We start from the raw sequence: 16,976 nt of genomic DNA on the forward strand, positions 1-16,976 counted from the left end.
ATGTAATGAAACCTAAGATGACCTGGGGTACTAATGTAAGAAATAACACGTAAAAAAACAAAAAACTGCATAGTTTCCTAGGAACGCGAAGCGAGGCGGCCATCTCAGTCGGCGCCGGAAGATCCATCAAACACACGTGGTGTGTAGTCTTAGTTGTCTCTGACTTGTGGTCAGACTCGCACAGGTGGAAGAAACTTCAACTTTTTCAATGCTGAATTGAGCATTATTGAGAAAACAGAAAGGTTTTCATTCTTCCTGAATTTAAAAGTAATCCATGAAATAATGACCAGGTTTTCAAAATCATCTGTAATCTGAACGCTTTTGCTTTTGCTGGTAACTGGTCACAGTTAATAACCCCAACCGGGATTTAAATGTCGCCCTACTCTAGTACTTCTGACCAGGGCACAGGGTATTGTCATGCCTGCTCACGCTCTTCCTCAGGCTGCCCTGCACTACGTACTCCTGCCACCATCCTTATGCACACCTGCTCCCCTCGTCACTCGCATCAGCGATTCATTGCTCTCAACCTGGACTCAATCACCTGTGTTATTTCCTTCCCTATATCTGTCTGTTCCCCAGCTACATGTCCTAGTATTGAGAGGCTATATGCTACATGTCCTAGTATTGAGAGGCTATATGCTACAGTTAGCTACATGTACTAGTATTGAGAGGCTATATGCTACAGTTAGCTACATGTCCTAGTATTGAGAGGTTATATGCTACATGTACTAGTATTGAGAGGCTATATGCTACATGTCCTAGTATTGAGAGGTTATATGCTACATGTACTAGTATTTAGAGGCTATATGCTACATGTCCTAGTATTGAGAGGTTATATGCTACATGTACTAGTATTGAGAGGCTATATGCTACATGTACTAGTATTGAGAGGCTATATGCTACATGTACTAGTATTGAGAGGCTATATGCTACATGTACTAGTATTGAGAGGCTATGTGCTACATGTACTAGTATTGAGAGGCTATATGCTACATGTACTAGTATTGAGAGGCTATATGCTACAGTTAGCTAAATGTACTAGTATTGAGAGGCTATATGCTACATGTACTAGTATTGAGAGGCTATATGCTACATGTACTAGTATTGAGAGGCTATATGCTACATGTACTAGTATTGAGAGGCTATGTGCTACATGTACTAGTATTGAGAGGCTATATGCTACATTTACTAGTATTGAGGCTATATGCTACATGTACTAGTATTGAGAAGCTATATGCTACAGTTAGCTACATGTACTAGTATTGAAAGGCTATATGCTACAGTTAGCTACATTTACTAGTATTGAGAGGCTATATGCTACATGTACTAGTATTGAGAGGCTATATGCTACATGTACTAGTATTGAGAGGCTATATGCTACATGTCCTAGTATTGAGAGGCCATATGCTACATTTACTAGTATTGAGAGGCTATATGCTACAGTTACATCATTTACATTTACATTTAAGTCATTTAGCAGACGCTCTTATCCAGAGCGACTTACAAATTGGTGCTTTCACCTTATGACATCCAGTGGAACAGCCACTTTACAATAGTACATCTAGGTCTTTTAAGGGGGGTGAGAAGGATTACTTTATCCTATCCTAGGTATTCCTTAAAGAGGTGGGGTTTCAGGTGTCTCCGGAAGGTGGTGATTGACTCCGCTGTCCTGGCGTCGTGAGGGAGTTTGTTCCACCATTGGGGGGCCAGAGCAGCGAACAGTTTTGACTGGGCTGAGCGGGAACTGTACTTCCTCAGTGGTAGGGAGGCGAGCAGGCCAGAGGTGGATGAACGCAGTGCCCTTGTTTGGGTGTAGGGCCTGATCAGAGCCTGGAGGTACTGAGGTGCCGTTCCCCTCACAGCTCCGTAGGCAAGCACCATGGTCTTGTAGCGGATGCGAGCTTCAACTGGAAGCCAGTGGAGAGAGCGGAGGAGCGGGGTGACGTGAGAGAACTTGGGAAGGTTGAACACCAGACGGGCTGCGGCGTTCTGGATGAGTTGTAGGGGTTTAATGGCACAGGCAGGGAGCCCAGCCAACAGCGAGTTGCAGTAATCCAGACGGGAGATGACAAGTGCCTGGATTAGGACCTGCGCCGCTTCCTGTGTGAGGCAGGGTCGTACTCTGCGGATGTTGTAGAGCATGAACCTACAGGAACGGGCCACCGCCTTGATGTTATTTGAGAACGACAGGGTGTTGTCCAGGATCACGCCAAGGTTCTTAGCGCTCTGGGACGAGGACACAATGGAGTTGTCAACCGTGATGGCGAGATCATGGAACGGGCAGTCCTTCCCCGGGAGGAAGAGCAGCTCCGTCTTGCCGAGGTTCAGCTTGAGGTGATGATCCGTCATCCACACTGATATGTCTGCCAGACATGCAGAGATGCGATTCGCCACCTGGTCGTCAGAAGGGGGAAAGGAGAAGATTAATTGTGTGTCGTCTGCATAGCAATGATAGGAGAGACCATGTGAGGTTATGACAGAGCCAAGTAACTTGGTGTATAGCGAGAATAGGAGAGGGCCTAGAACAGAGCCCTGGGGGACACCAGTGGTGAGAGCACGTGGTGAGGAGACGGATTCTCGCCACGCCACCTGGTAGGAGCGACCTGTCAGGTAGGACGCAATCCAAGCGTGGGCCGCGCCGGAGATGCCCAACTCGGAGAAGGTGGAGAGGAGGATCTGATGGTTCACAGTATCGAAGGCAGCCGATAGGTCTAGAAGGATGAGAGCAGAGGAGAGAGAGTTAGCTTTAGCAGTGCGGAGCGCCTCCGTGATACAGAGAAGAGCAGTCTCAGTTGAATGACTAGTCTTGAAACCTGACTGATTTGGATCAAGAAGGTCATTCTGAGAGAGATAGCGGGAGAGCTGGCCAAGGACGGCACGTTCAAGAGTTTTGGAGAGAAAAGAAAGAAGGGATACTGGTCTGTAGTTGTTGACATCGGAGGGATCGAGTGTAGGTTTTTTCAGAAGGGGTGCAACTCTCGCTCTCTTGAAGACGGGAGGGACGTAGCCAGCGGTCAGGGATGAGTTGATGAGCGAGGTGAGGTACGGGAGAAGGTCACCGGAGATGGTCTGGAGAAGAGAGGAGGGGATAGGGTCAAGCGGGCAGGTTGTTGGGCGGCCGGCCGTCACAAGACGCGAGATGTCATCTGGAGAGAGAGGGGAGAAAGAGGTCAGAGCACAGGGTAGGGCAGTGTGAGCAGAACCAGCGGTGTCGTTTGACTTAGCAAACGAGGATCGGATGTCGTCGACCTTCTTTTCAAAATGGTTGACGAAGTCATCTGCAGAGAGGGAGGAGGGGGAGGGGGAGGAGGATTCAAGAGGGAGGAGAAGGTGGCAAAGAGCTTCCTAGGGTTAGAGGCAGATGCTTGGAATTTAGCGTGGTAGAAAGTGGCTTTAGCAGCAGAGACAGAGGAGGAAAATGTAGAGAGGAGGGAGTGAAAGGATGCCAGGTCCGCAGGGGAGGCGAGTTTTCCTCCATTTCCGCTCGGCTGCCCGGAGCCCTGTTCTGTGAGCTCGCAATGAGTCGTCGAGCCACGGAGCGGGAGGGGAGGACCGAGCCGGCCTGGAGGATAGGGGACATAGAGAGTCAAAGGATGCAGAAATGGAGGAGAGGAGGGTTGAGGAGGCAGAATCAGGAGATAGGTTGGAGAAGGTTTGAGCAGAGGGAAGAGATGATAGGATGGAAGAGGAGAGAGTAGCGGGGGGAGAGAGAGCGAAGGTTGGGACGGCGCGATACCATCCGAGTAGGGGCAGTGTGGGAAGTGTTGGATGAGAGCGAGAGGGAAAAGGATACAAGGTAGTGGTCGGAGACTTGGAGGGGAGTTGCAATGAGGTTAGTGGAGGAACAGCATCTAGTAAAGATGAGGTCGAGCGTATTGCCTGCCTTGTGAGTAGGGGGAAGGTGAGAGGGTGAGGTCAAAAGAGGAGAGGAGTGGAAAGAAGGAGGCAGAGAGGAATGAGTCAAAGGTAGACGTGGGGAGGTTAAAGTCGCCCAGAACTGTGAGAGGTGAGCCGTCCTCAGGAAAGGAGCTTATCAAGGCATCAAGCTCATTGATGAACTCTCCGAGGGAACCTGGAGGGCGATAAATGATAAGGATGTTAAGCTTGAAAGGGCTGGTAACTGTGACAGCATGGAATTCAAAGGAGGCGATAGACAGATGGGTAAGGGGAGAAAGAGAGAATGACCACTTGGGAGAGATGAGGATCCCGGTGCCACCACCCCGCTGACCAGAAGCTCTCGGGGTGTGCGAGAGCACGTGGGCGGACGAAGAGAGAGCAGTAGGAGTAGCGGTGTTGTCTGTGGTGATCCATGTTTCCGTCAGAGCCAAGAAGTCGAGGGACTGGAGGGAGGCATAGGCTGAGATGAACTCTGCCTTGTTGGCCGCAGATCGGCAGTTCCAGAGGCTACCGGAGACCTGGAACTCCACGTGGGTCGTGCGCGCTGGGACCACCAGATTAGGGTGGCCGCGGCCATGCGGTGTGGAACGTTTGTATGGTCTGTGCAGAGAGGAGAGAACAGGGATAGACAGACACATATTTGACAGGCTAGAGAAGAGGCTACGCTAATGCAGAGGAGATTGGAATGACAAGTGGACTACACGTCTCGAATGTTCAGAAAGTTAAGCTTACGTAGCAAGAATCTAATTGACTAAAATGATTAAAATGATACAGTACTGCTGAGGTAGGCTAGCTGCGTTGTTGACACTACCCCTAATCAAGTCGTTCCGTTGAGTGTGAAGTTTCTACAATGCTGCTTTTCGGGGGGCAAGCTGGCTAGCTAGCAGTGTTGGTTACGTTACGTTGCGTTAGGAGAACGACAATAGCTGGCTAGCTAACCTAGAAAATCGCTCTAGACTACACAATTATCTTTGAAACAAAGACGGCTATGTAGCTAGCTATGTAGCTAGCTACGATCAAACAAATCACACCGTTGGGACTGTAATGAAATGAAGTGAAAAAGTGATACTACCTGTGGAGCGACGCGGAATGCGACCGGAATACGAAAGTTCTATTCAGTAGACGTTGGCTGGCTATTGGCTAGCTAGGAGTGTCTCCTACGTTAAGGACGACAAAATAGCTGGCTAGCTAACCTCGGTAAATTAAGATAATCACTCTAAGACTACACACTCTAACTACACAATTATCTTGGATACGAAGACAGCAAAGACAACTATGTAGCTAGCTAACACTACACTAATCAAGTCGTTCAGTTGAGTGTGATAGTTACTACAGTGCTACGGTAGACGGTGAACGCGTTGGGCAGATAGGAGACGACGAAATACGATAATTACGCAATTATCTTTGATACAACGACGACTATGTAGCTAGCTAAGAAGAAATTGCTAAGATTAGACAAATCAGACCGTTGTACTATAATGAAATGTAATGAAATGTAATGAAAAAGTTATACAACCTGCAGACCGAAGCGCGGATGCGACCGGCTCGCTCCAACCCGGAAATACCACATGCAGTTAGCTACATGTACTAGTATTGAGAGGCTATATGCTACAGTTAGCTACATGTCCTAGTATTTAGAGGCGATATGCTACAGTTAGCTACATGTCCTAGTACTATATGCTACATGTACTAGTATTGAGAGGCTATATACTACAGTTAGCTACATGTACTAGTATTGAGAAGCTCTATGCTTTTTGCTGCAGTAAGTATTACTAGTTTTCCCCTGTCTCTCTGTGCTGTGTAAGAGAAACAAATTATAGGCTGTTTTCATCCCTGCTTGCTTCTTTAATTCACAAACCAATTACTTCAGATTTTCCACTTCAGGTAGAGTGAGAGAGTGGTAGAGAGGGAATGAGGGAGGGGTGGAGAAACAGAGAGAGAAATAGAGCAAGAGTCAGAGAAATGGAGAGACAGAGAGAGGGCACAAAAGACAGTCGTTTGAATTGGTACCACATGTAGACGGAGATGAAAGGAGTAGAAATAAAAAAAGAGAATTTCCCCCCGGCTGCTTCAGTATGAAGGATCCCTCCCTCCCTCCCTCCCTCCCTCCCTCCCTCCCTCCCTCCCTCCCTCCTGTCTGTCTGTCTGTCTGTCTGTCTGTCTGTCTGTCTGTCTGTCTGTCTGTCTGTCTGTCTGTCTGTCTGTCTGTCTGTCTACTGCAGTGTGGCCCTGGCTGCTTCAGTATGAAGGATCCCCCTCCCTCCCCCTCCCTCCCTCCCTCCCTCCCTCCCTCCCTCCCTCCCTGTCTGTCTGTCTGTCTGTCTGTCTGTCTGTCTGTCTGTCTGTCTGTCTGTCTGTCTGTCTGTCTGTCTGACTACTGCAGTGTGGCCCTGGCTGCTTCAGTATGAAGGATCCCTCCCTCCCTCCCTCCCTCCCTCCCTCCCTCCCGCCCTCCCTCCCTCCCTGTCTGTCTGTCTGTCTGTCTGTCTGTCTGTCTGTCTGTCTGTCTGTCTGTCTGTCTGTCTACTGCAGTGTGGCCCTGGCTGCTTCAGTATGAAGGATTCCTCCTGTCTGCCTCCCTGAAGGATCCCTCCCTCCCTCCCTCCCTCCCTCCCTCCCTGTCTGTCTGTCCCTCCTGTCTGTCTGTCTGTCTCCCTCCCTGTCTGTCTGTCTGTCTGTCTGTCTGTCTGTCTGTCTGTCTGTCTGACTACTGCAGTGTGGCCCTGGCTGCTTCAGTATGAAGGATCCCTCCCTCCCTCCCTCCCTGTCTGCTTCAGTATGAAGGATCCCTCCCTCCCTCCCTCCCTCTCCCTGTCTGTCTGCTTCTGTCTGTCTGTCTCCCTCCTCTGTCTCCCTCCCTCCCTCCCTGTCTGTCTGTCTGTCTGTCTGTCTGACTACTGCAGTGTGGCCCTGGCTGCTTCAGTATGAAGGATCCCTCCCTCCCTCCCTCCCTCCCTCCCTCCCTCCCTGTCTGCTTCAGTATGAAGGATCCCTCCCTCCCTCCCTCCCTCCCTCCCTCCCTCCCTCCCTCCCTGTCTGTCTGTCTGTCTGTCTGTCTGTCTGTCTGTCTGTCTGTCTGGTCCCTGACTGCTTCAGTGTGGCCCTCCTCCCTCCCTCCCTCCCTCCCTCCCTCCCTCCTGTCTGTCCCTGTCCTCCCTCCCTGTCTGCTTCAGTATGAAGGATTCCTCCCTCCCTCCCTCCCTGTCTGCTTCAGTATGAAGGATTCCCTCCTCCCTCCCCCTCCCTCCCTCCCTCCCCCTCCCTCCCTCCCTCCCTCTCTCTCTGTCTGTCTGTCTGTCTGTCTGTCTGTCTGTCTGTCTGTCTGTCTGTCTGTCTGTCTGTCTGTCTGTCTGTCTGTCTGTCTGTCTGTAGTGTGGCCCCGGCTGCTTCAGTATGAAGGATTCCCTCCCTCCCTCCCTGTCTCTGTCTGTCTGACTACTGCAGTGTGGCCCTGGCTGCTTCAGTATGAAGGATCCCTCCCTCCCTCCCTCCCTCCCTCTCTGATTTTCTCCCTGTCTGTCTGTCTGCTTCAGTATGAAGGATTTTCTCCCTGTCTGTCTGTCTGTCTGCTTCAGTATGAAGGATTGTCTGTCTGTTGTCTGTCTGTCTGTCTGTCTGTCTGTCTGTCTGTCTGTCTGTCTGTCTGTCTGTCTGCTTCAGTATGAAGGATTTTCTCCCTGTCTGTCTGTCTACTGCAGTGTGGTAACGAATCTGTGAGATGACAGTTCCTTCAGAAAGTATCCACACCCCTTGATTTCTTTTGTGTTACAGCCTGAATTAAAAATGTATTTGAAAAAAACCGCATCTACACACCCCATAATGACAAAGTGAAAACACGTTTTTAGAAACGTTTGCAAATATATAGAAAAGGAAATAGAGAAATATCTAACTTAGGTAAATACTCACACCTCTGAGTCAATACATGTTAGAATCACCTTTGGCAGCGATTACAGCTGTGAGTCGTTCTGGGTAAGTTTCTTGCCCACCTGGATTGTACAATATTTGAATAGGATTATTTTTTGACTTATTCAAGCTCTGGCAAGTTGGATGTTGATCATTGCTAAACAGCTGTTTTAAAATCTTGCCATAGATTTTGATAGTGATTTAATTTAAAACTGTAACTAGGTCACTCAGGAACATTTAATGCAATCTTGGTAAGCAACTCCAGTGAATTTGTGGCCTTGTGTTTTAGGTTTTTGTCATGCTGAAAGGTGATTTTGACTCCAAGTTGTCACGCCTTGGTCATAGTGTTTTTTGTTTTCGTTATATTATTTGTTCAGGCCAGGGTGTGACATGGGGTTATTGTATTGTCTTATTGGGGGTTTTGTAGGCATTGGGATTGTGGTTGATTAGGGGTGTGTCTAGTATAGGCTTGGCTGCCTGAGGCGGTTCTCAATCAGAGTCAGGTGATTCTTGTTGTCTCTGATGGGGAACCGTATTTAGGTAGCCTGGGTTCACTGTGTATTTCGTGGGTGATTGTTCCTGTCTCTGTGTAGTTTCACCAGATAGGCTGTAATTAGGTTTCGTTCCGTTTGTTGTTTTGTATTGTAAGTTATTTCATGTATCACTATATTCCTCATTAAAGAACATGAGTAACCACCACGCTGCATTTCGGTCCTCTCTTTCTACAAACGAAGAACGACGTTACAGAATCACCCACCACACACGGACCGAGTGGCGTGGTAACAGGCAGCGACAGCAGGAGCAGCAAAAGGAGGATGAATTATTCGGAGAATGGACATGGGAAGATGTGTTGGATGGTAAAGGTTGTTACACTTGGGAGGAGATATTGGCCGGAAGAGATCGCCTCCCATGGGAACAGGTGGAGGCACTTAGGAGAGCAGAGGCAGCCGGAGATAGGAGCCGACGATACGAGGGAACACGGTTGGCAAGGAAGCCCGAAAAGCAGCCCCAAAAAAATTATTGGGGGGGGGGCTTAAAGGGAGTATGGCTATGCCAGGTAGGAGACCTGCGCAAACTCCCTGTGCTTACCGGTGGGCTAGAGAGACTGGGCAGGCACCGTGTTATGCTATGGAGCGCATGGTGTTTCCAGTGCGGGAGCATAGCCCGGTGCGGTACATACCAGGCCTTCAGTGCGCCTCGCCTGTTCTACACAGCCAGAGCCTTCCTTCCCTCCTAGCTGTCGGAGTCTCCCGCCTGTTCAGCGCAGCCAGAGCCTGTCTCCTCTCCTGCGCTGCCGGAGCCTCCCGCCTGTTCGGAGCAGCCTGAGCTGCCAGTCTGCAGGGAGCCTGTCTCCTCATGAAGCAGCCAGAGCTGCCTCAAAGAGCTGCCTGTCTGCAGGGAGCTGCAGCCTGAGGTGCTGCCAGTCTGCAGTCTGCAAAGAGCTGCCAGTCTGGAGCTGTCAGTCTGCAAGGTGCTGTCAGTCTGCATGAAGCAGCCAGAGCTGTCAGTCTGCAAAGAGCTGCCAGTCTGCAGGGAGCTGTCAGTCTGCAAGGTGCTGTCAGTCTGCATGAAGCAGCCAGAGCTGTCAGTCTGCAAAGAGCTGCCAGTCTGCAAGGTGCTGTCAGTCTGCATGAAGCAGCCAGAGATGTCAGTCTGCAAAGAGCTGCCAGTCTGCAGGGAGCTGTCAGTCTGCAAGGAGCTGCCAGTCTGCAAGGTGCTGTCAGTCTGCATGAAGCAGCCAGAGATGTCAGTCTGCAAAGAGCTGCCAGTCTGCAGGGAGCTGTCAGTCTGCAAGGAGCTGCCAGTCTGCAGGTTGCTGTCAGCCTGCATGGAGCAGTCAGAGCTGTCAGTCTGCATGAAGCAGCCAGAGCTGTCAGTCTGCAAAGAGCTGCCAGTCTGCAAGGAGCTGCCAGTCTGCAAGGAGCTGCCAGTCTGCAGGGTGCTGTCAGCCTGCATGGAGCAGTCAGAGCTGTCAGTCTGTATGAAGCAGCCAGAGATATCAGTCTGCATAAAGCAGCCAGAGCTGTCAGTCTGTATGAAGCAGCCAGAGCTGTCAGTCTGCAAAGAGCTGTCAGTCTGCAAGGAGCTGTCAGTCTGCAAGGAGCTGTCAGTCTGCAAGGAGCTGTCAGTCTGCAAGGAGCTACCAATCTGCAAGGAGCTGCCAGTCTGCATGGAGCAGCCAGAGATGTCAGTCTGCATAGAGCAGCTAGATCCACCAGTCAGCCATGATCTTCTAGATCTGCCAGTCAACCAGAATCTTCCAGATCTGCTAGTCAACCAGAATCGTCCAGATCTGCCAGTCAACCAGAATCTTCCAGATCTGCCAGTCAACCAGAATCTTCCAGATCTGCTAGTCAACCAGAATCTTCCAGATCCGCCAGCCAGCCAGGATCTACCGGAGCCGACTACCTGCCTGAGCTTCCTCTCAGTGCTGAGCTTCCTCTCAGTACTGGGCTTTCTCTCAGTACTGGGCTTCCCCTCAGTCCCGGGCTTCCCCTCAGTCCCGAGCTGCCCCTCTGTCCCGAGCTGCCCCTCTGTCCCGAGCTGCCCCTCAGTCACGAGCTGCCCCTCAGTCCAGTGGGGTTCTGGGTGAGGACTATTAGGCCATGGTCGGCGGCGAGGGTGGATTATCCCAGGACGCGAAGGGGAGGAACTAGGACATTAATGAAGTGGGGTCCACGTCCCGAGCCGGAGCCGCCACCATGGACAGACGCCCACCCGGACCCTCCCTATGGTTTGAGGTGCGTCCGGGAGTCCGCACCTTAGGGGGGGGTTCTGTCACGCCTTGGTCGTAGTGTTTTTTGTTTTCGTTATATTATTTGTTCAGGCCAGGGTGTGACATGGGGTTATTGTATTGTCTTATTGGGGTTTTTGTAGGCATTGGGATTGTGGTTGATTAGGGGTGTGTCTAGTATAGGCTTGGCTGCCTGAGGCGGTTCTCAATCAGAGTCAGGTGATTCTTGTTGTCTCTGATGGGGAACCGTATTTAGGTAGCCTGGGTTCACTGTGTATTTCGTGGGTGATTGTTCCTGTCTCTGTGTAGTTTCACCAGATAGGCTGTAATTAGGTTTCGTTCCGTTTGTTGTTTTGTATTGTAAGTTATTTCATGTATCACTATATTCCTCATTAAAGAACATGAGTAACCACCACGCTGCATTTCGGTCCTCTCTTTCGACAAACGAAGAACGCCGTTACACAAGTGTCTTTTGGAAAGCAGACTGATCCAGCTCTAAGATTTTGGCTGTGCTTAGTGCTATTCTGTTTCTTTTTATCCCTCCAAAAACTCCCTAGCTGATGACAAGCATACCCATAACATAATGTAGACACCACCATGCTTGAACATATGAAGAGCAGTACTCAGTGATGTGTTGGGTTGGATTTCAATGATAGGGCACTATCATTTCTTTACAGATTTACTTTAGTGCCTTGATGTAAACAGGATGTTTTGGAATATTTATATTCTGTAAAGGCGTCTTTCTTTCCACTCTGTCATTGGTTAGTATTGTGGAGTAACTACAATGTTGTTGATCCATCCCCAGTTTCCTCCAATCACAGCCTTTTTAAAGTCACCATTGGCCTCATGGTGAAATCCCTGAGTGTTTTCCTTCCTCTCCGTCAACAGAGTTAGGAAGGATGCCTGTACCTTTGTAGTGACTGGGGTGTATTGATACCTCATCCAAAGTGTAATAATAACTTCAGTATGCTAAAAGGGTTGTCTGCTTTTATTATTTATTTTTTATCCATCTACCAATAGGTGCCCTCCCTCAGCGAGGCATTGGAAAACCTCCCTGGTCTTTGTGCAGCATTGGAAAACCTCCCTGGTCTTTGTGAGGCATTGGAAAACCTCCCTGGTCTTTGCATTGGAAAACCTCCCTGGTCTTTGTGCAGCATTGGAAAACCTCCCTGGTCTTTGCGAGGCATTGGAAAACCTCCCTGGTCTTTGTGAGGCATTGGAAAACCTCCCTGGTCTTTGTGAGGCATTGGAAAACCTCCCTGGTCTTTGTGGTTGAATCTGTGTTTGAAATTCACTGCTCGACTGAGGGATTTTAGAGACAATGTGTGAGGTACAGAGATGGAGTCATTATTGCACAGTGAGTCTATGCAACCTGTGACTTATTAAGCCCTTTACTCCTGAACGTATGTAGGCTTAACATAACAAAGGGGTTGAATACTTATTTGTATATATTTTTTATTTAACCTTTATTTAGCTAGACAAGTCAGTTAATTAAGAACAAATTTTTTTTTTTTACAATGGCGGTCTACCAAAAGGCCTCCTGTTGAAATGGGGGCTGGGATTAAAAAATATATTTTTTAAATTATAATATAGGACAAAACACACATCACGACAAGAGAGACAACACTACATAAAGAGAAACCTAAGACAACAACAAAGCATGGTAGCAACACAACATCTCAACAATGTGGTAGCATCACAAAACCTGGAACAAATATGATTGGGCACAGACAACAGCACAAAGGGAAAGAAGGTAGAGACAATAATACATCATGCAATGCAGCCACAACTGTCAGTAAGACTGTTATTGACTCAAGACTATTCAGCTGTTCATTTTTTTAATCATTTATAAAAATAGACTTCCTTCCAGTTTGACATTATGGGTAGTGTGTGTAGGCCAGTGAAAAAACACATCTCAATTGAAGCCATTTAAATTTCAAGCTGTAACACAACAAGCAAAAACAAATCAGATATGAATTACTACCTATGTGAGATAAACATTTGAAAATGTATATTTTTTATTCTAATTCACTCCCTTGGCAGCAGCTAATGGGGATCCTTAATGCCAGGGGGTTTCCTCTTGCGCCCGTCTGTTTCCTGCCCTGACTCTGAGCCTGTCTGTTTCCTGACCTGACTCTGAGCCTGTCTGTTTCCTGCCCTGACTCTGAGCCTGTCTGTTTCCTGACCTGACTCTGAGCCTGTCTGTTTCCTGTCCTGACTCTAAGCCTGTCTGTTTCCTGTCCTGACCCTGAGCCTGTCTCTTTCCTGCCCTGACCCTGAGCCTGTCTGTTTCCTGCCTTGACCCTGAGCCTGTCTGTTTCCTGCCTTGACCCTGAGCCTGTCTGTTTCCTGCCCTGACCCAAAGCCTGTCTGTTTCCTGCCCTGACCCTGAGCCTGTCTGTTTCCTGCCCTGAGCCTGTGTGTTTCCTGCCCTGACCCTGAGCCTGTCTGTTTCCTGCCCTGACCCTGAGCCTGTCTTTTTCCTGCGCTGACCCTGTCTGTTTCCTGCCCTGACTCTGAGCCTGTCTGTTTCCTGCCTTGACTCTGAGCCTGTCTGTTTCCTGCCCTGACCCTGTCTGTTTCCTGCCCTGACCCTGAGCCTGTCTGTTTCCTGTCCTGACCCTGAGCCTGTCTGTTTCCTGCCCTGACCCTAAGCCTGTCTCTTTCCTGCCCTGACCCTGAGCCTGTGTGTTTCCTGCCCTGACCCTGAGCCTGTCTGTTTCCTGCCCTGACCCTGAGCCTGTCTGTTTCCTGCACTGACCCTGTCTGTTTCCTGCCCTGACCCTGAGCCTGTCTGTTTCCTGCCCTGACTCTGAGCCTGTCTGTTTCCTGCCTTGACTCTGAGCCTGTCTGTTTCCTGCCCTGACCCTGACCCTGAGCCTGTCTGTTTCCTGCCTTGACTCTGAGCCTGTCTGTTTTCCTGCCCTGAGCCTGTCTGTTTCCTGCCCTGACCCAAAGCCTGTCTGTTTCCTGCCCTGACCCTGAGCCTGTCTGTTTCCTGCCCTGAGCCTGTGTGTTTCCTGCCCTGACCCTGAGCCTGTCTGTTTCCTGCCCTGACCCTGAGCCTGTCTTTTTCCTGCGCTGACCCTGTCTGTTTCCTGCCCTGACTCTGAGCCTGTCTGTTTCCTGCCTTGACTCTGAGCCTGTCTGTTTCCTGCCCTGACCCTGTCTGTTTCCTGCCCTGACCCTGAGCCTGTCTGTTTCCTGTCCTGACCCTGAGCCTGTCTGTTTCCTGTCCTGACCCTGAGCCTGTCTGTTTCCTGCCCTGACCCTAAGCCTGTCTCTTTCCTGCCCTGACCCTGAGCCTGTGTGTTTCCTGCCCTGACCCTGAGCCTGTCTGTTTCCTGCCCTGACCCTGAGCCTGTCTGTTTCCTGCACTGACCCTGTCTGTTTCCTGCCCTGACCCTGAGCCTGTCTGTTTCCTGCCCTGACTCTGAGCCTGTCTGTTTCCTGCCTTGACTCTGAGCCTGTCTGTTTCCTGCCCTGACCCTGTCTGTTTCCTGCCCTGACCCTGAGCCTGTCTGTTTCCTGCCTTGACTCTGAGCCTGTCTGTTTCCTGCCCTGACCCTGAGCCTGTCTGTTTCCTGTCCTGACCCTGAGCCTGTCTGTTTCCTGTCCTGACCCTGAGCCTGTCTGTTTCCTGCCCTGACCCTAAGCCTGTCTCTTTCCTGCCCTGACCCTAAGCCTGTCTGTTTCCTGCCTTGACTCTGAGCCTGTCTGTTTCCTGCCCTGACCCTGAGCCTGTCTGTTTCCTGCCTTGACTCTGAGCCTGTCTGTTTCCTGCCCTGACCCTGAGCCTGTCTGTTTCCTGCCCTGACCCAAAGCCTGTCTGTTTCCTGCCCTGACCCTGAGCCTGTCTGTTTCCTGCCCTGAGCCTGTGTGTTTCCTGCCCTGACCCTGAGCCTGTCTGTTTCCTGCCCTGACCCTGAGCCTGTCTTTTTCCTGCGCTGACCCTGTCTGTTTCCTGCCCTGACTCTGAGCCTGTCTGTTTCCTGCCTTGACTCTGAGCCTGTCTGTTTCCTGCCCTGACCCTGTCTGTTTCCTGCCCTGACCCTGAGCCTGTCTGTTTCTGTCCTGACCCTGAGCCTCTCTGTTTCCCTGACCCTAGCCTGTCTGCTGCCCTGACCCTAAGCCTGTCTCTTTCCTGCCCTGACCCTGAGCCTGTGTGTTTCCTGCCCTGACCCTGAGCCTGTCTGTTTCCTGCCCTGACCCTGAGCCTGTCTGTTTCCTGCACTGACCCTGTCTGTTTCCTGCCCTGACCCTGAGCCTGTCTGTTTCCTGCCCTGACTCTGAGCCTGTCTGTTTCCTGCCTTGACTCTGAGCCTGTCTGTTTCCTGCCCTGACCCTGTCTGTTTCCTGCCCTGACCCTGAGCCTGTCTGTTTCCTGCCTTGACTCTGAGCCTGTCTGTTTTGCCCTGACCCTGAGCCTGTCTGTTTCCTGTCCTGACCCTGAGCCTGTCTGTTTCCTGCCCTGACCCTAAGCCTGTCTCTTTCCTGCCCTGTCTGTCTCTTTCCTGCCCTGACCCTGAGCCTGTCTGTTTCCTGCCCTGACCCTGAGCCTGTCTGTTTCCTGCCCTGACCCTGAGCCTGTCTGTTTCCTGCCCTGACCCTGAGCCTGTCTGTTTCCTGCCCTGACCCTGTCTGTTTCCTGCCCTGAGCCTGTCTGTTTCCTGCCCTGACCCTGAGCCTGTCTGTTTCCTGCCCTGACCCTGTCTGTTTCCTGCCCTGACCCTGAGCCTGTCTGTTTCCTGCCCTGACCCTGAGCCTGGTTAAATAAAGGTTCAATAACATTTAAAAAAAATCTTAAATGGAAGAAATTTGGAAACACCAAGACTTTTCCTAGAGCTGGCCGCCCGGCCAACTGAGCAATCGGAGGAGAAGGGCCTTGGTCAGGGAGGTGACCAATAACCCAATGGTCACTCTGACAGAGCTCCAGAGTTCCTCTGTGGAGATGGGAGAACCTTCCAGAAGGACAACCATCTCTCCACCAATCAGGTCTTTGTGGTAAAGTGGCCAAACGGAAGCCACTCCTCAGTAAAAGGCACATGACAGCTCGCTTGGACTTTTTAAAAAGGCTCCTAAAGGACTCTCAGACCATGAGAAACAAGATTCTCTGATCTGATGAAACCAAGATTGATCCCTTTAACCTGAATACCAAGCGTCACATCCGGAGGAGACCTGGCACTGTCCCAACGGGGAAGCATGGTGGTGGCAGCGTCATGCTCTGGGGATGTTTTTCAGTGGCAGGGACTGGGAGACTAGACAGGATCGAGGGAAAGATGATTGGTTAAATAAAGGTATAAATAAATAAACTTGTGTCAGGGAGACGATCCAATTCTCACCGCAGGTTCACAGGTATTGGGGTTCTCTTGGCTCCAGTGACACAATCCCCTTATTGACTGGTCTGCCGGTGCCATCATGGGCTGGAGCCCATCTGCCACGCTCAATGCCTGAAGTCAGCCCAGCCTGCTACTAGTTATCTCCTCGACCTTCGAGCCGATCCAGGGGGCCACCGTGTTCTCCAAGCTGGACCTATGGAATGCTTACTACCTAGTGCGGATACAGGAAAGGGACGAGGGGAAGACTGCCTTCAACATGGCTAGCGGTCATTACGAGTATCTAGTCTTACTATTTGGCTTTACCAACGCCCCAGCTGTGTTCCAGGCTCTGGTTAATGATGTTCTCCGCGACATGTTGAATCGGTTCGTCTTTGTCTACCTCGACAACATCCTCGTTTTTCCTGCTCCTCCTGGATAATTTTTTGTTGTTGTTGTGAATTGAGAATTCCATCACTCCACCATTCCCTTCCTGGGTTACATCATTGCTGCAGGGAGTATACAGATGGATCCCAGGAAGGTGAGAGCAGTGGTGGATTGGTCCTAGCCTACGTCCAGGGTGCAACTGCAACGTTTACTGGGATTTACCAACTTTTATTGTTGCTTTATCCGAGGTTACAGCGCCCTGGCTTCTCACTGTTTGCACTCAACTCTCCAAAGGTTCCATTCACGTCCCCAGCTGCTGACCGGGTGTTCTGGGATCTCAAACCCCGTTTCACCACAGCTCCCATCTTGGTTCATCCTGACCCGTCCCGCCACTTTGCGGTGGAGGCCGATGCTTTGGATGTCGAAGTGGGGACTGTCCTGTCCCAGCGTTCTGCCCTGGACCTCAAGTTACATCCCTCCTTGGAGGAGTGGAGGCACTGGCTGGAGGGGGCGGAACATCCATTCATTGTATGGACCGATCACAAGAACCTGGAATATCTCCGAACCGCCAAGCGTCTCAATTCCAGGCTAGGTGGGCCCTGCTTTTCACCCGGTTCAACTTCTCCCTCTCATACCGACCGGAATCCAAGAATGCCAAAGCGGATACGCTGTCTCGCCACTATTTATTTGTTTTTTTTATTTCACCTTTATTTAACTGGAATGGTTGATTTGCAGTGGAA

The sequence above is a fragment of the Oncorhynchus nerka genome, linkage group LG12 (genome assembly GCF_034236695.1).
Source record: "Oncorhynchus nerka isolate Pitt River linkage group LG12, Oner_Uvic_2.0, whole genome shotgun sequence".
In the NCBI taxonomy this organism is placed as follows: Eukaryota; Metazoa; Chordata; class Actinopteri; order Salmoniformes; family Salmonidae; genus Oncorhynchus; species Oncorhynchus nerka.